Genomic DNA, 20,006 nt, shown 5'->3' with positions numbered 1-20,006 from the left:
CTCACTGACTGGCAGGCAGATCTGTCATCCTTACCTAGCAGAGTAAGAAGTAACCTAATAAGACAACTCAAAACTGATTTGTTTCATAACTAGTTCATCAATGCACAGATGATTCACTACAATAAAGTATCTATTTTGCATCTTCTGTTATGACTTGAAGATGCACTCTCTTATCCTCTTTGACCAGCAGGGCTGGTCATCATGTGCTGTGCTTTTCTATTCTGCCCTGTCTTCCATTTCCTCATATAGTAATAACATTCTGCTGCTTGATATTTATCACCAATCCTATCAGATGCTAACCCTACTGCAAGCAGGACATTCACCACTACCTTCCAAGTGGTGAAGTATGTTATATGATGTGACATGTCCCCTTTAACTAAATAGGGCTTCAGCACAGATCTCAGAGGAGACCTTATTGCTGTCTACAGCTACCTGAAGGGAGGTTGTAGACAGGTGGGGGTTGGTCTCTTCTCTCAGGCAACCACCAACAGAACAGGAGGACACAGTCTTGAGCTGCACCAGGTGAGGTTTAGGCTGGATGTTAGGAAGAAGTTCTTCACAGAAAGAGTGATTGCTCTTTGGAATGGGCCGCCCAGGGAACTGGTGGAGTCACCATCATGGAGGTGTTTAAGAGCAGACTGGATGGAGCGCTTGGTGCCACGGTTTAGTTGATTAGATGGTTTTGGATGATAGGTTGCACTCAATGATCTCAAAGGTATTTTTCAACCTGGTTAATTCTATTCTATTCTATTCTATTCTATTCTATTCTATTCTATTCTATTCTATTCTATTCTATTCTATTCTATTCTATTCTTGAGAGGAAATGACAGGTTAGGACCTAAGTAGCCCACATTCTGGGAAAATTTAATGGAAATACAGTAAGGGAGTATGAATTTATACAGCTTTCAGGATTCAAAACCTGCTCATCAGCAGTTAAACCTTTTTGACAAAGCAGAACATGTTGCCTTCCTATGAATCTTAATAGACTGCATGTTCTCCACAGCAGTGTTTATAGTGAGCATGATTTTATACATGATTTGTTAATTAAGCAGATTACTGTTAACAGCTTTCTCAAAACCCCATTACCTTTGTATCAATTGACTTTTTACAAATTAACATGATTAATTTAAAAAGCATGAAAAATGGGAAACAAGACTAACACTTGCTGGTGGACAGCAAGTCCTCCATGGAACAACAATGTGCCCTTGTGGCCAAGAGAGCCAATGGTATCCTGGGGTGAATCAAGAAAAGTGTGTCCAGCAGGTCCAGGGAAGTTCTACCCCTCTACTCTGCCCTGGTGATACCACACCTGGAATACTGTGTCTGGTTTTGGGCTTTCTAGTTCAAGAAAGACAGAGAACTGCTAGAGAGTGTCCAATAGAGAGCCACTAGGACGATTAGGGGATTTGAGCATCTCCCCTACAAAGAGAGACTGAGATCCCTGGGGCTGTTTAGTCTTGAGAACAGAAGACCGAGGGGATCTCATCAATGTGTATAAATATCTGAGGGGTGGGTGTCAAGTGGAGGGGGTCAATCTCTTTTTGGTGGTGCACAATAATAAGACAAGAAACAGCAGATACAAACTTGAACAGAGAAGATTTCACCTCAACATGAGGAGAAACTTCTTTACAGTGAAGGTGACTGAGCACTGGAACAGGCTGCCCAGGGAGGTTGTGGAGTCTCTATAGACTTTCAAAACCCACCTGGATGCATTCCTGTATGGACTGCCCTAGGTGATCCTGCTTTGGCAAGAGCAGTTGAACCCAATGATCTCTGGAGGTCACTTCCAACTTCTAATGTACTGTGATACTGTAATATAAGGATGAAACATGAGGTCACTCTTTCTGGATGTGGAAACAGTTTCTTACATAAAGTTTTCATTAACTTTATACAGCAAAAAGAAAAATAGAGAGAGAGAGAAATGCAGTCACCTATATCAACTTACAGTAGGCTTTGAAATCACCGCAGAAGGCTAAGATTTAAGAATGCATTGCAGAAAGTAAAATAAAAATATATAAAAAGGAACAAAATAAAGTAATAAATTTACCCAAGCCCTGCTAAAATCAATGCACAATTATTATGAATTCTATTGGGATACTCAAAAGATGACTGGATGACATCCACAGCAGCCTGATCTGACTTTGAATTTGATCCTCTATGAGCAGGGTAGCTGGACCAGAGGATTTCCATAGGTCCATTCCAGTCCTATTGTATGAATCTAAACATCCATATTCTCAATGCTGAGGGTTAACCTTGGGAATACAGATACAAAAGGAACTGGGTTCTGCAGTGCACATTTATAATGTGAGAAAATGTCTGCCTGGGAAAGTTTATCATTTAAGTAAATGAACCTGAAAAGAAGAGAACACCATATTGTTCAGTTAAGTAAAGTGAGTTAACTTCAAGTTAACCGGGAAATCAAGAGACCTGAATTTAGTTGTCAGAATCCATATCCATCATTTGAAATATGAGATCATCTTTCCACTCCAAGTGCCATCAATTATGTGTATAGGTAATACTAGAAAAAAACAAACACATAGTACCTCTGACTTTTTCAATATATTTCCTTTCTTCATGTGACCTTATGTTCATTCAGTTCTCTACATCTTTTTGTAGAATTATCCAGATAACATTTTGTTGTCAGTGTGGATACCTCAGGCAGACATAGAGGAAGGAATAAAACCTACATAGTAGAAAATAGGCACTTGCCAAAAATTTGCTTGGGGACTCTGGAACAAGCACAGATCCTGAAACTGCTTTTAACTTTAATTTTTTTCACTGACAATGTTTCTCTATGCATATGTATAAAGAACTATAAAATTTAAGTCTGCCCTGTGTATTTATTTCTTATTTTTTACAGTGTATTAAAGACCAGTTATGGTAGTAAAATTCAGCATTGAAGATGTGTATGTATTTGCTGACACTTTTCCTTATGATAGAAATAACCTGGCAGATGAAGCTTCTCTATATCTTTCAAAAGTCAAGTAGTTAATATCTTTGATGGGATAGTGTACATTTTCTGAACACCTACAGGACTTTTTACTTTCAGATTTCAGAGGCAGTGATTGACCTTTTAATAGCATGTAAGTCTTAAGTATACCTTTGGACTTCAGAGATATCCCCAGTTTATTGTTAACAAATAATATAGTGTGATGTAGCTAACAAGTATGCTAGTCCTCTTTGGGTCAGTATTGAGCAAATGTAAAAATGAAATACAGGTGTTCCTGGCTGCCAATCTCAACTGCAGGTGGCTTTAAATCCCTTTTCTATTTCTACATGCCTTCATTATGGCATTATTCATTATTATGTTCTGTTCTGAATTGCAAAAAGATGCTATCAGAATCAGTAAAGCCACTCTTTTGTGCTCATATTCTTATTTTTACCATTGTCTTCCTTTCTGTAAGAAGAGCAGTAGCAGTTTGCACTCAGCTGTTCCTGAAAAGATCCTGCTGCTTCTAGTCTTACAAAGACGTAGTCTCTTTTGCCAGGTAAGAATTCTTACATGTCATGAGTATGTGGTCAAGATTTTATCCTTTATCTCGGAGTACATATTCTCTTCTATAATGACTACGGATTGTACCCACAACGAGGTCCCAGGTTTCAGCGCTAATCAAAATACCATGGTGGTACTTAGAAGTGACCCTGGGAGCACTCTCTCATTAATTTTTTGTGGTTGGATGTGTCTCTTCAAATCAGTGAAAATTCAGCTCTTACCAAATGAGCTGAGGCAGAGGCTCTGCTATTATTCTGTTTATAAATTCTTGACACCATCTATGGTCCTTAATGTAAAAAAAATAATACTCATATGGCTACATGAAGAAAAAGTATCCCCATATACATGGAAAGGCTATTTTAACGCAGAGTTGACAGTGTGATCTGAGATGTACTGTCATTATCATATTATAATGCAAAAGATTGAAAATAACACCTAAGGTATTTCAAGTACTTCTTTCTTTATAAAAAATGTACTTTGGCAGAGCAATGTGTATTGGGTTAAAGAGAAGGTGTCTTGTCTTTGAATAACTATGAAAGTAGAAGAATCAAGGCTGAATATTTATTTTATTTCATCTTATTTTTTTTTCCATTGTTTAAATATGAAGGTTTCAGATTATATTCAAACACCCTTTCAAACTTCCATTTCCCATATAACATCTGAATGAAGCTCCTACTGGGAAGTATCAGGGCTGTGGCAGCTTCTGCTGAGATACTACTCACAGTTATGGTGTTAATAAACCAGAGCTGCATGAAAGCAGTAAATTTTCATTTAAGTGTCTGTGGGTCAAATCCTGTAAAGGAGAGCACAAGCAGAATGATCAGGCTGGTATCTGAAGTGAGACTGAAGGAAGAGACTGCATGCAGAATTCAGCCCACAGCAGTACATTGCACAGATCCCTGCTTACAATGCAAATAGAAAGGCTTTAAATTCCCTGTGAAATATTTCTTTTAAAATGAAGGAACGAAACAATAGTGCAGCATAAGGAGCAATTGTTTTGTAAGCACTGATGTAATCTTATTCAAACAGAACAAGGAAACAGGAAAAAAAATTGACATGATAAAGACCAAACAAAACCTTTAGTTGTTCTGCCTTCTTTGCTGGCATTGAAAATGCCAGTCAAATCACTGCCCTTCTAAAAACTATTGTGGAGTAGGTCCAGTCATCACTTTGTGGCAAAAAACCTGTTGTTTTCTAACAATGCCTCTGACTGGTCCCTATTGTCTTTTATTTTGTTTTGTTTTTGACAGTGTGGATGAAATACACCGTTTCTCTTCCTTGTTGTTCCCCCAGCAGAGGAGTGTCTGTGTTTGGTTGCTTGGCATTAATCCCCCTGTAAACACAAGAAGTGGAGAAAATCAGCTCATACTGAGCATTGTGGTACTATAGAACAACTGAGTCTCAGAATCTAACCTATCTCATTTAAAGCAACCTCAAATGTATTCACACAACACTGCTGACTGCAGCACAGGCATATCCTCAGTAAAATACCAGGAAAGTTTAAAAGTTTTCATATCTTCTACCTTGGGAATCAGAAAATGAAAAGAAAAAGGTGGGATCCATGGGTAAAAGTGTTTCTGGGAATTGCAGTCAGCGGTTTATCGGTGAAGCTTTATTTTGTTATTCATGCCTCTTCATTTCAAATAGCAAATCATGATCTGAGGCAATGGACTTTTAAAGGATTTGGCCATGGTGCTTGAAAAAAGTGTATTTCCAATTTCAATGATATTTCCTGATCATGCAGATCCAGGCAGATCAAAAGTACAGTAGAACTGAAATGCATACTGATGCTTCCAGGCAGATTTTGATGGGACTAGCTGTAGGAAAATGATCTTTCAGAAAAGCCATCACTGCATGTGACCACAGCAGAGTGACCTCAGACTTCCAGCAAATCTCTAAAGATTGTTTGTCCTACTGAGGCTGTCATCCATATGAGCCAACATCCAAGTTGTTTAGGTGTCCTGTAGGTCGAACAAATAGCTGGAGGACTTATTTATTTATTTCATTTTTTTGCCCATTTTTTTCTGCAGGGAGCATGGAGCATGCTCCACAATTGTTTATGAAACTCCTGCTAGGTGCTTGCATATATTTCTAGGTAAATAAACACTTTTAAAATGTATCTTTCTCAGTCTTGCTAGGGAAATTTTAATTTCCTCTTTTTTCCCCATTCCTTTCTCATCTAAAAGCCCCAAGGAATTAAGACAGGAAGTAATTTTTGACAAGTTATTGTTTCTTTTGTTGGTAACAACTGCCATAGGACTGGCCCAGGAGCTTCTCAGGCCTTTAGGGACCTGTGCTGGAGAACTAAAAGAAGGGAGATTTCTATGAGCCCCAGCAGAAAAATGTAGATATTTGTCCCAAGATTATGCTTTGGTCTTCAGTCTCACATTAAGGAAAAGGCATAGTGGGTTCGGCATATAGATCTTAATGGCATGGCTGAGACCAGAACATGTTTTCTGATGTGAGTTTTCTTAGGGCAGCTTCCAGGAAGACAAAGAAACAAAGCACAAAACCCACTTGTACACTACAAATTATTACAAGATAAGGGGAAATGGAACCAAAATGAGCTCTTGTTGCAATTGTTAGCTTTTAAGCCAGTATTTCCCTTTGGAGAAATCACTTTGTTGCTGATCTACGGGCAGAGCCATGGAAATAACACCGGACTGTAATGCTAGGGTTTGGGGGAGTTTGATTTGGACCGCCGGGGAAAAAAATATCAACAAGACTTAATGGATCACACTCAACATCAAATCAGATGCCAAGATGGCCCTCAAAGGCTGTGATTCTGTGACAGAAAAGCAAGATGAGAGAAGAGCATGTTACGCAGCTGATCTTAACAAATTGAGACTACGCTACAATTAGAAGATAATTGCCCTTTGACAGTTGAGTAAAGGAGAGGTCTGACTGCAGAAGTACTTTTGCCAGGGCAAGGATTGCAGCTGGACTAGATGATCCAGCCTAATGATTCTATGATTCTACCATTCTATGTTTTAGGAGCTCTTTGGAAAGAGTCTTCTAGTAGAGAACACCAATAGTTATATTGAGCTGAATAGGTAAATATAGAAGCGTCAATTGCTCTTTCTAGTGTTTTAATTATTACTTGGTAGGTGAGCAGGAAGTAGATCTGGAGTTCAGATTAGGGGTTATATAAGATTTTCTATATCACCATGGAAAGCCACTTAGGACACACTTTTAAGATTCTATTTTTTTTAGGTGCCTCCATTGTGGAACTGGATTCAATAAACTGAATCCAGAAAAAAGGGACCAAAATGATCTAACCATTTTGAAGGTCTTAACCTTCATCTCCTTGTGCTATAGTGTTTCCAAATATGATCTTTCTACTTTTCCCAGAGCTCATCTGCCAATGATATAACTGACATTTAGGAGGAAGTTAGGCCATAGATGAAACTACAAATCTGTGTTTGGTAGCACTGAGACTGGACTACCTCTCATTGTCTTGCTTTTGCTGTAGCATTTTTGGTGTTGCTACTAATGTATTTCTGTCTACTGAGTTCTAAAATAATTCCACCAACATCCTGTGCTATATGTTAGGAGTGGGTAAAACTTTTCAGCTACATTCATAAAAAAAGTATTCACATTCATAAAAAAACCTGAATCTGAGTCAGCTATGGCAGACAGTCAGCATGAATGTTCTTGCCAGAGCTTTAGGGTAGCAAGCATCATCAATGATTTTCCCCTTTTGCTTCTACTCCTGAATTATCTCCTGATCTTTCTTACACATGCAGAGTTTTATGATTCAAAATAATCTGTCTAATTTTAGATGTGTATTTTAAATAAGGTGATTTAAATGAGTTGAATCATGATGTAGAGATACCTATCTCTCATCATTGACTATAGAGGTTCCTTGAGGCATCTAGGTTTTACACTTAGCTGCTTCACTCAAGTGTTTAAAACCAGTTGAAGTTGATTTTACCTGAAAAGATTAGTCTCAGGAGATAATCATTAGCATACATATACAGACATTCTGCATTGAACTTAAAGTATGGGAATATGATGGACAACATATGTCATGAATTCTTTATTTTTCCATGCAGGGCAAGGGGTAGGGTGGGTGGAGAATTAAACATTTGAACGCTACTATTTAATCCATATAAATATTTTTACATGCAATTAGAAAATGAATGACAGTCTGTCTCAAAATACTTAGGTGTTTAAAACCAGTAATGCTAGAAGAAATTTACATCACACTGAGTGCAAACCATTTAATTGCTTCTTCTGGCTTACTATTTTCAGTGGTCTGGCCTTCTGACAAAGAAACACTTCTTCTATTCAGCATTTCAAAGACAGCTGGGTGAGAAGAAATATTGTAACTGACTATTTTTTTGTCATTGTTTGTGTTAAAAACAGGCATTATTGCAAAGACATCTAACATTTGTGGGAAAAAAAGATCCCAACAACTGCCTGGTGTCAGTAGCATGTCAAAAGCAATACTGTCTTACTTCAGAACATGCCTTGGTTAACTTCCAGAAAGTTAATATTTTAACATAATTCAGATTTGGAATACTCCAAAATAGGAAGTTTGGAAGGATGCCTACAAAGAAAATCCAATGTAGTGCATTTTCTCTTTTTTGACTGATGAAGGTACATTTTAAATTATTATGATCCAGGACCATAACTGTGGTGAGACACTGAAACAGGTTGCCCAGGGAGGTGGTGGAAGCCCCACCCCTGGATGGTTTTAAAGTCAGGCTGGATGTGGCTCTGGTCAATCTTATCTAGTTGAAAGTGTCTCTGCCCATGGTGGGGGAGTTGGAACTAGATGTTCCTTGAGGTGCCTTCTAACCATGAGAATTCTGTGATTCTGTGATCCCAGAAAACATTATCTGTCAGGCTTGTGCTGGCTCTGTGCTGGCCTAGGGCAGATGTTTCTGTAAAGGGTTTCTGAAACAGAATATACTTGCTAGATTGTTTCACATGTACAGTGTACAAGGCTAATGTGACCAGAAAGGAAAAGAGCTTAAGAATGCTAGTGATCACAGATATCATCAAACAGCAAATCTGTAACTATGTGGTTCTCTCCAATGTAAGCAAAATTTAGCAAATTATATTTTTAAAGTTTCTCATAGATGGATGCAGAACCCATTTTTTCTTTATTAATATTTTAATTCACTTGATCTACAGGATGATCCCTCTCACTGTGCCTTCTCAGTGATCTCTGTCTTAGTGTATAATCATCTCCAGTGGAAACAGAGATGAAAAAAAGGAAATTAACAATAATATCATTTCAGAAATAGGTATGAGGTACTAGCTGTAAACCACCAGAGATGATTACATCTTTGCACTCTGAGATGGAATATACTTGCAATTATGTTTTCTGAAGAAAATTAATTCATTTTTAGCTTCTCCTATTTTTACACCTTTTTGTTGTCCAATTTTATATACAGTCAAGATGTTAATGTAATATTTTCAGTCTCTGCTCTAGGTAATTTTCTTACCTGTTTTTAATGGGATTACCATAGAGTATACAATGTTTTACTTTCAGATATGTAATTTTAACTTCATGCTCAGGTAACAACATCTCAGCCAGCAGGTGGAGGTTAATGATTGACCCCCCCCCCCATCCAGTGCTTGTGAGACTGCATAGGGAGTGCTAGGACCAGTTTGGATCTTCCCAGTGTAGAAAAGATGTTAACTACCTGGAGGGACTTCAGGGGAGAATCACCAAGATGGCCTGCACGTGCTTGAAGTGTTTCTTTAGCTTGGAGAGGATAAGGTCAGGAAGGTTATCTTGTGTCCTCTTCTGTATAATTACCCATTAGGAAGCCAAATCAGACTGTTTTCAAATTATGAGAATTTGAGAGAATCTGGGCAGAAGCTGCAGGAAGGCAAATTCTGGTTGGATATGAGGAAAAGAAAAAAAGAATATCACAGTGAATGTGCTTCACTTCTGGGGCAGGATACCCCCAGAGCTGAAATTGTGGAAGCTCCTTTCTTAGAAATGCAATGTGAATGTTTCTAAACACCAAAAGGAAGGGTAGCTTACAATGTTTTGGGTATGACTGACTAGAGAAGGGATAAAAAAAGAAATGAAAACTACACAAATATTTTCAGCAATGATGTGAAGGGAAAAAAAGGTTAAAAATGGTTCTAGGATTTGTGTAAGTTTTCCTTGTCTCTTAATAACTGTTTTGATACCTAGTATATCATCTGCAATGTCTCCTAACACCTTCTCAGTCCAAACTTCACACACTAACTTTTCATGCTACATATAGTTGACACCTAGATCAGAGTTTATAGTTTTTGTTCTTTACAGAAAAGAAATGGAATAGCAGATGGCTCCAATTAAAAAACAGCAGGAGAAGTTTTTTGTGGGTTTTTGTTTTTCTTTTTAACTGAGCAATCTGGGTCATGAGCAAATATAATTTTTTTTTGCTCTTGCTTCATCTTGAAATTGCTATGAATTCTGTAAAAAAAATAAAAATGTAACTGGAGATCCGTGAAGTAGAAACATAATTAAACCTAGTCGGAGTTGGGATGTTCTGCAACACCTTTAAACAGATAGAAGGATGGAATGAGACCTAAGGCAATGTCAGATAACCTTTGGAAAAATGAAGAAATCCATTTGTTCTCAGTGACCATTGTATTCCAATTTTATACCAAAAGGTTTGGATAATCTGGCACTAAATACAACTATTTGGCAATTTGTCCATATAATTTGTCCGCTATAAGGACTTGGGGAATATTGCTCCTTTTCTGTTCGTAAGCAGATCAGCAGTGGAATTTTCAGTTCTTTTATCAAGGGACAACTTTTACCTCACCTGATCTGCTGGACCTAGATGGGGTGAATCTATCTAGAAAGGGTAAGAGGGCTCTAGCACTAGAGTTGGCAGGGCTCATTGGGAGGGCTTTAAACTTAATTTGAAGGGGGTGGGTGATGAAACTAATCTCTCTGGAGAGGAGACAGAGGGACATAAACTAGAGTTAGATGAGAAATCAGCAGCCCATCTGAAGTACACCAACACACATAGTATGGGTAACAAACAAGAGGAACTGGAAGTCTTGGTTCACCAGGAAAACTATGATGTAGTTGCCATTACAGAAACATGGTGGGATGATTCACACAATTGGAGTACTGCACAGAAAGAGTGATTGGCCATTGCAACGGGCTGCCCAGGGAGGTGGTGGAGTCACTGTCTCTGGAGGTGTCCAAGAGGCGATTGGACATAGCACTTGAAGCCATGGTTTAGTTAGTCATGAGGTGTTGGATTATAGGTTGGACTTGATGATCCCTGAGGTCTTTTTCAATCTTATTGATTCTATGATTCTATGATTCATTCCTTTGGACTGACCAGCACCCAGGCTTTATGAAAGCAGGCATTTTACCAGAGCATAGAAGGAAAGAAGGAGGTAATGGCTTCCATCAAACTTGGGAGAAAGTGAAAAATTAAACTGAGAAACACTGTAATCTTTCAGTTAATCCATTTAACTAGGCAAATGCAACAATTTAAAGATATATGCATAGATGCCACACTGGAGTAGAGGCATATCATCAAATCGCTTACAGCACACCAAAATGTTAAAATGCCCAAATCCTTGCAGACATGCCTCTAGAAACTCAAACCTCACTGATAATCCTCAAATTCCAGGAGTTTAAGGCACTGGTGTTTTGTCCTCTATAAGACATAATATTTTTCAGTCATACTGTGAATTGCTTTAAATGAATACACATCAGCTAAGGGAATTCCTTTCCTAGACTGCTTGAAGGGTCAGGACTTTTACTTCAAAATTAATTAGTGAACATTATTACTCAACAACAGCTATGAAACGTATAAAAGGAAAAGGAATATCCAGAAATACCATTAGTAAATTAATTCCTGAGGAAATTATTTAACCAGTGTTTAATTACCATTAAATATATAGTAATTACATAAAGTATCATTTTGAAACTGTTAGGGCTATTCATATTTTAAGTAACTTCTTTTATCTATATATTTATTTTCCAGTGTTAAGTGGGTCATTTCTCATTAAGAGTAGAACATAGCAAGTGCTTAATATGTGGGGTTGGTTGCTATTCTGGCTTGACCCCAGCTACAAGCCTGGTAACTTAAGATGACAAGACACAATTCTTAGACCTTTGGAAGTAAAAATCAGCTCTATTACATGATAGTCTAAAGTAGTTTCTGCTAGCTATGCAAATCAATATTACACTTTGATTGAAGAAAGAGGCATTGCTTATCCAAGATATCCTGGATATTCAGTAGCTGCTACAACAAACTGCATCAAAAATCATATTTGACTCCAGATCTCTTGACACTGAACTCTGCCCCATTCAGAACTGAGATGACTTCACCAATAACATCAGGAATCCTTTTCCCTTTGACAAAGTGCTACAGTGAATAATAAAATAAATTATAGGACTATTTCTTTGAGCAGTATGAGATTATTTATTCATTTATTTTGGTGTGTTTGCAATTTGTGATGGGTTTTTTTGACAATTCTTGCAATACCACAGAATCATAGAATCAATAAGGTTGGAAAAGACCTCAGAGATCATCAAGTCTAACCTATAATCCAACACCTCATGAATAACTAAACCATGGCTTCAAGTGCCATGTCCAATCCACTCCTCCAGGGATGATGACTCCACCACCTCCCTGGGCAGGATATTCCAATGGCCAATTACTCTTTCTGTGAAGAACTTTCTCCTCACCTTGAGCCTAAATTTCCCCTGGTGCAGCTTGAGACTGTGTCCTCTTATTCTGGTGCTGGTTGCCTGGGAGAAGAGACCAACCCCCACCTGTCTACAACCTCCCTTCAGGTAGTTGTAGAGAGCAATAAGGTCCCCCCTGAGCCACCTCCTCTCCAGGCTAAGCAACCCCAGCTCCCTCAGCCTCTCCTCAATGGGCTTGTGCTCGAGGCCTCTCACCAGCCTCATTGCCCTTCTCTGGACATGTTCAAGTGTCTCAATATCTTTCTTAAATTGAGGGGCCCAGAACTGGACACAGTACTCAAGGTCTGGCCTAACCAGTGCTGAGTACAGGGGCAGAATGAGACCTCCCTGCTCCTGCTGGCCACACTATATTTCCGATGCAGGCCAGGATGCCACTGGCCTTCTTGACCACCTGGGCACACTGCTGGCTCATGTACAGACAGCTGTCAACCAGTACCCCCAGGTCCCTTTCTGCCTGGCTGGTGTCCAACCACTCTGTCCCCAGCCTGTACCTCTGTTTTCTAAAACAGCATGGATGGAGATTCAGCGCATGTGGTGCTTCTAGCTTCACTTCCTAAAGACTCCAGACATTGCTCTAGATTAGGTAAAACCAAACTTTTCCAAATTAGTTAATTTAATCTTAAAGTATTTTTTATTTATTTTTTTTTAAGGCTTCTGAGCATGTATCTTATGAGGTGCAACTCCTCTGTGGGCTACGGCTTACAATTGCATCTCTGGCTGCATTTTTGACAGAAGGATTAAATATGGGTGTTTTAATTTTGAAAGCACAAGCTGAAGCTCCAATTTCACAGGGTCAAATCTCATTTCCATTTACAATGATTGAGAAGGGACAAGGAACTCTGTCTCAGTCAGTCAATATTACAAGATCACGACTAGCACAATGAATGAGTTGTAGCTGCTTGACTACACATGACCTGTGTTCTGTGATAATTTACTTTGGAGTGACAATTTGTGGACATTAAGTCAGAGCATGTTCTTAGTCCATGGATGTTCTCAGTGGCAGAGCATTCTCTTTAAATTGGTTTTCTTTCAATTCTTGTACATTTGAACTAATGCAGAGCAACTAAATACTGAAACCATCCTAACTTTTAAAGAAATAATAAGAAAATATAAAATAATGATTCCTTCCTATTATTGGACTAAAGAGTGTGGGTTAGTTGCATTCTGGTCCTACAATAATCACAAGCAAAATAAAAGGAAATAATCTGAGTGTGATTAGAAAGTTAGGCTCAATTCTGCTTTTATTCTTTTATTCATGCTGTGGTAAATCTGGAACCACTCATATATAGAGCTTGAGGGTTGCTTTTGTTCTTAATTGCTGTATTTCAGTGCTATTTATTCAGCACAAAAAGGGAAGGAGTCAACCTGGGAAGCAGAGGTGGTGATATCTGCAAGCTAATACTATACTATGAAAAACCTCCCTTTGTAAGAGTAAAGAAAATACTAATGACTTAGTTGGAAGAATAATTAAAGGATATTGATGACATTTTTATCAATTGAAAACGTGTATTTTACTTGCTTTTAGTTTATGAAACAATGACTAATTTCACCCATTAATTGCTCTGACAGAGAACTGTATATTTTAAGTTGACATACCCCTTCATTTTACATTATGCTTCACAAACCTAGTAATTTTAAAAGAGTGTCATTTAATTCTAAAGACAATGAATGAAAGAAAGGAGACCTGGGAAGTTAAGACACAATACAGAGGCGTTTCTTTCACTCCAATCAAACCTATATTATTATTTTTCTCCTGGAATTTTTATAATATATCATTCCTCAAAAGTCACCATGAGGTCATTTCTACAAATGCCTGCACAATCCTCAAACTGCTAGCTGGGAAGTGCAGCTCTGCTTAGTAGTCCTGCCTTAGCTTTAAGTAATCTATGGATGCCTCCAGCAAACTATGAATGCTATCTAAGTAACTCTGCAGTGAGGATGGGGCCAGGTTCATCACAGTATCATCACTCCTCCCTCAAAGGCCTCTCTCACATTCCCAGTGCAGGACAGGCAGGTTCTGTCAGTCTTAAACAGGAAGAACACTGTGCACAAATAATTGATATAAAATAAGTAAGTTCACAGCAGCACAAGCAGACCTTTGCTGAGGGAACAGGACCAGGCTGACTGTGATGCTACCGCAGGTAAACTGAACAGCAGAGCTATCAGATGAGACAGGGAGAGGGAAACTAGAGAAATGGAAGTGAAGATCACATTGCATCAAAGGCTAATAACATATTAAATATGTACATATTAATTATGCATGCATTATTATATATCAAATAAGTATATATTAAAAATACAGGTTTCCAAAGTCTCAGATGAATCTGTTAAACCTATGATTATCTCTTGGTCTAGCCCTCATCTAATTTGACCATAGTGGGGTTCCACGTAAGAACAAGAAAAGAAGCAGGGAGGAGAAGCAGCAGCTGGTGCTCAAATCCTTAATTGTTTATTTTAATGTCATTTATAAAGGTCTGTGAAACCAGCACTGAAAAATCCCATGTAAGGTTTGCCCAGGTAATTAGCCCAAATGACATACTCATTCAAACTGGATATGTTTTTTTTTCAAATAACTCCCCCTTTAGAAATGGCAGAGGTATGCATACATTTGAATATGCATGAAAGTTGTGTAACAATGTTGTGACTGGTGGAGGCAAAAGGCTTTCATACATTCAGATGAAGAAGGGCAGAATATGCAGATGATATCTTGTTGCTTAATGCTGGAGCTGAGTAACTGAAAGCAAATTGTGTGTGTGTAGGATATTGTCTTGTGCCTTTCAGGTATGTGCAAATGAGAGTTAAGCAGTGAAGAAGAGTGACTGGGTGTGTCTGCAGTGTGTTGGACACACCATATTCCTGGAAGAAATTGCACTTCTGAAGGTGCAGGTTTGTGAGAGGTCTTATTTTGCCAGAGTGTTAGCCTACTCTCTAGGTGCTGGATTCCTGCTATGAGACATAATTGCATAAGTGGCATGTGTAGGCTGGATCTGTGTGTGTGTTTATGTGTGTGCTTCCAGTACAGAGCATTTGTTTCAAATAAAATTCTTTATGAGGAATTGTCCTTGCAGAACCTATCTGTTTTATGCTGTGTAAGACTCCTTGTCACAGGTACCTTTGAAGGAGTGTCAGAGATTAAGTGCTTTCCACACAGCATGAACAGTGTAGGGGTTTTGAAGCAACAGTAAAATAAAAGTATGATAACAATAGTATTAATAATAATAGTATTAATAATAATAGTAGTAATAATAATAGTAGTAATAATGAAGTGAGATGACACACAAATAAAACATAACTTCCTGTACTTTCCAAATGATATAATTTTAACCATCTTTACCTTAAAACAAATATATGTATAAAAATATCTGTCTGCTTCATGGCTATATAAGATGAGTCTTTAAATCTGAGAACTGACAGAAGGTCAGTTGTTAAGGCAGTCATCCAGAAAAGAAGTATGAAACTCTAGAAGCCCAAAATAATTTGGCACTATTATATCAAAAATATTTGAATTCTGTGCATCAGTTAAACACCATGATTTAGCTGAGAAGGGAAAGAAGCACTTTGTGTTTCTCCCTGTGTCATGGTTAAAATGGAAGATGATGCACTTGTATGATATTCCCATTGTTCTTCAAATCTTGAATTGACTCAGATTCATGGGACAGGAGAGATGGTTCAAGCAGATGATCAGTTATTCAGATTCACTCTTTATATATTATTTTGGTGAAAGAAAGGGTAGTCTTTGATGTAAAGTGGAAATCTATGGCACCAAGAAAGGTATCTTGGATCTCTTCTCTTCTATTGGATTTCTTTGCTGGGATGTCCACTTAGTTGGCTTGTGTCTCAGTTTCTCCATTTGTCTAAAATAAGCTGTAGGAAGCATTTCCAATTTTTTTTTTTTTTTAATTTGTATTTAATAGGTGAATGAGTTCCCCTTGAAAAATTTTGCATTACCTACTCCTATTGCTTCTTACAGCCTTATACTTTCTTCAGGTCTACTCCAATTTTGTACACGGATGCAATGCCCTAGCAGAGAATGGGGAAGATAAAAACATTCTGCTATAGTGAGGTCTACATTGACCCCAGCTTTCTCAGCTTCAAACAGAGATAATCAGCTTCTTCATGTGTATGTTTTGGAAATAAACTGCACAATAAAGATGGAGTTAATGAGAACAGATAGTAATTAGGGATGAAAAACATGATACAACCCTTACTTTCTAGGGAGGGCAAGTTACACAGAGGGCACTGTCTTGCTAATGTACATACACAAGAAGTGTGGTGAAGAAGAGCAATTTCAAACAATCAGGGGAAGAAATATGGTTTCTTGAAATGCCTTTGATGTCACAACTCATGACGTAAACTTTTTTGTTTGACCTTGGACATTTCTAGCATAATATAGGATCTTAGGTCTCCAGTAGAGAGAAAGAAAATAGGTCTTAGCTGGTTAGTGTTTGTTACCAAACACCAGCAGAGATAAGAATGTAAATTTCTAAGCATTTGAGAGCTCAGTGTTGCATCTCTCTGAAGCATACTTGATGCCACATCTTCTAGTTTACTAAGCATGAATACTTCCAGCTTCTATGAGGCTTTTCTTGCTGGAGAAATGTCACCATTATGCTTCAGCATTGCCTGTTGCTTGGTAATTAGCCTGCTCCTGTGGCCAGGAAGGCATTTTAATTTGAATCCTTGTGAGGGAAGGAATTGATTTGATCTTACTTGTCTTAGACTTCTCATTCTGAATAAGTGTACAACTTTAAAAGAAGCCAAAGAAAAGGAGAAAGTACCAATGCTTATATGATAAAGTTTTGTACAGAGTTCAGCATGTGTTCTGGGTGTTATTAACAGGGTAGCCATGTGTTCATTTCCAGAGAAGATCTAGGCATCTCGTTCATAATCTGTTAGGATGAAGACTGTCCAGTTCAAGCTCAGCAGCAGAACCTTAAGCACACAAGAAATCTAAAGCTGACCTCTGTATGCAACATATGCAACAGAGAGAGAACTGGTAATTGAAATCAGGGACCAAGGGATGTGATTCTGGAGATGAAAGCATCTATCCCAATATGATGAAGCATATTTCACAGATCCAGACATCATCATTTTTCCATGAAAATGGAAAACTAATATTGTTTGGGAGGTATCCATACCTTCTCAAGCCATTTAAATATATTAATAGTGGTTTCAGTAGAGTGATTTTCCTATAAGCTGTCAAACTTGCTGAGAATATTTAATTGACTGTAATCAGAGGCCTTTGGTGAGTAGTAGAACCTTAAAGATTGCTACATATATGGGGCATGAATGAGTCCTAACAGAGTGATAAATGAATATGTCTGTCACTGATACCTCAACACATATCAATTTGAAGTTTGTTCAGGTTTCTTACTTATTTTGTTCTCTGGACACTGCTGAATTACAGTCTCCTTAGGTTCAGGTGTTTCACATGCATTGAGTTTGACATTGTCACTACAGGGTCTTTGTGTTTTAAATGTTGCTTTAGGCTTAAAGGAAGAAATATGTCAGTACAAGTCCTCACAGCTTGACAGACTGCTCTGGATTCACCTTGTCAGTCACGTCTTCCTAATTCATCCTGTTTTGGAAAAGGGGAGTATCTTCTTACAGGCACACTAGGCTGAGCCCTGTGAGAGAGCTGAGAGAGCTGGCAGATGAGCTGGCCAAGCCACTCTCCATAATTTTCCAGCAGTCCTGGCTCACTGGTGAGGTCCCAGAGGACTGGAAGCTGGTCAACGTGGTGCCCATCCACAAGAAGGGACGGTTGGATGAGCCAGGGAATTACAGGCCTGTCAGCCTGACCTCAGTGGCAGGCAAGATCATGGAACAGGTCATCCTGAGTGCAATCACACAGCACTTACAGGACGGCCAAGGAATCAGGCCTAACCAGTATGGACTTAGGAAGGGCAGGTCCTGCCTGACCAACCTGATCTCCTTCTACGAGCAGGTGACCCGCCTGGTGGATGTGGGGAGGCCTGTTGATGTAGTCTACCTGGACCTCAGCAAGGTCTTTGACACTGTCCCCCATAGCAAACTGCTGGCCAAGCTGTCAGCCCATGGCTTGGACGGGAGCACACTGCGATGGGTTAGGAACTGGCTGGAGGGCCGAGCCCAGAGAGTGGTGGTGAATGGTGCCACATCCAGCTGGCAGCCAGTCACTAGTGGTGTGCCCCAAGGATCAATGCTGGGCCCTGTGCTCTTTAACATCTTTATTGATGATCTGGATGAGGGCATTGAGTCCATCATCAGTAAACTTGCTGATGACACCAAGCTGGGGGCAAGAGTTGATCTGCTGGCAGGTAGAGAGGCTCTGCAGAGGGACCTCGACAGGCTGGACAGATGGGCAGAATCCAACGGCATGAGATTTAACACATCCAAGTGCCGGGTTCTGCACGTTGGCCACAACAACCCCATGCAGTGCTACAGGCTGGGGTCAGAGTGGCTGGAGAGCAGCCAGGCAGAGAGGGACCTGGGGGTACTGGTCGATGGTAGGCTGAACATGAGCCTGCAGTGTGCACAGGCAGCCAAGAGGGCCAATGGCATCCTGGCCTGCATCAGGAACAGTGTGGCCAGCAGGAGCAGGGAGGTCATTCTGCCCCTGTATACTGCACTGGTTAGGCCACACCTTGAGTACTATGTCCAGTTCTGGGCCCCTCAGTTTAGGAAGGATGTTGACTTGCTGGAATGAGTCCAGAGAAGAGCAACAAAGTTGGTGAGGGGTTTGGAACACAAGCCCTATGAGGAGAGGCTGAGGGAGCTGGGGTTGCTCAGCCTGGAGAAGAGGAGACTCAGGGGTGACCTTATCACTCTCTACAACTACCTGAAGGGAGGTTGTAGACAGGCGGATGATGGTCTCTTCTCCCAGGCAGCCAGTACCAGAACAAGAGGACACAGTCTCAGGCTGCGCCAGGGGAGGTTCAGGTTGGATGTTAGGAAGAAGTTCAATACAGAGAGAGTGATTGCGCTATGGAATGGGTTGCCCAGGGAGGTGGTGGAGTCGCCGTCATTGAAGGTGTTCAGAAGGAGACTTGATGGGGTGCTTGGTGCCATGGGTTAGCTGTTTGGGTGGGTTGGATTGGTTGATGGGTTGGACAAGATGATCTTGAAGGTCTCTTCCAACCTGGTTTGGTTTATTCTAATAAAGGTTTTTTATCACTATTTGCTGTGAAATTTCTACTTTGCAATGTCTCATGGCTCGTACCAATAACTCAATACCACCTGACATGAAGCACAGTGGGCTTCATGTAATATATTGTTAGGTGTGCCCTCTAATGATCACAGAGGTTATATTTTTTAAAATATATAATTTTACCAAGTCAAAGTGTATCATTAAACAACCACCAGAAGTCACTAGGGTTTCTATTCCATACTGCTCAAGTTTATTTTTCCCCCTCTTGGCCATTTTTGAACTACAGTGAAATTTAACAGGCTCTCTGGAGGTCCAGAAGACCATGTAAAGTTCAGCTCCTCTCTGGTGTCCAATTCAAGAATATCCAGAATAATGCTGTTTGGTAAGCAGCACACTAATTCTCATTCCCTAATTGCCCCTGTTCTCCCTTCATATGTCTTGAGGGAAGAGTAATCCTTGATGAGTGCTAAGTTTCCTTTCATGGAGTTTTACTGCATGTTTTAAGGTCCCTCTCAGAGAGCTGGTTAATTATAAATCACATGGAGTTCCTGGCAAAGCTCACAGATACTGAGTTAATGGTAATTTCTTGACTTTTTTTTTCTCTTTCGTTCTTCCTTTCTTTCTTTCTTCCTTCCTTTTCTTTCTTCCTTCCTTCCTTTCTCTTTCTTTCTTTCTTTCTTTCTTTTTCTTTC

This window comes from Melanerpes formicivorus, unplaced genomic scaffold, assembly GCF_026170545.1.
Source record: "Melanerpes formicivorus ecotype bairdi unplaced genomic scaffold, bMelFor1.0.p_v2 SCAF_5, whole genome shotgun sequence".
NCBI lineage: Eukaryota > Metazoa > Chordata > Aves > Piciformes > Picidae > Melanerpes > Melanerpes formicivorus.
This window is presented reverse-complemented; position numbering follows the sequence as displayed.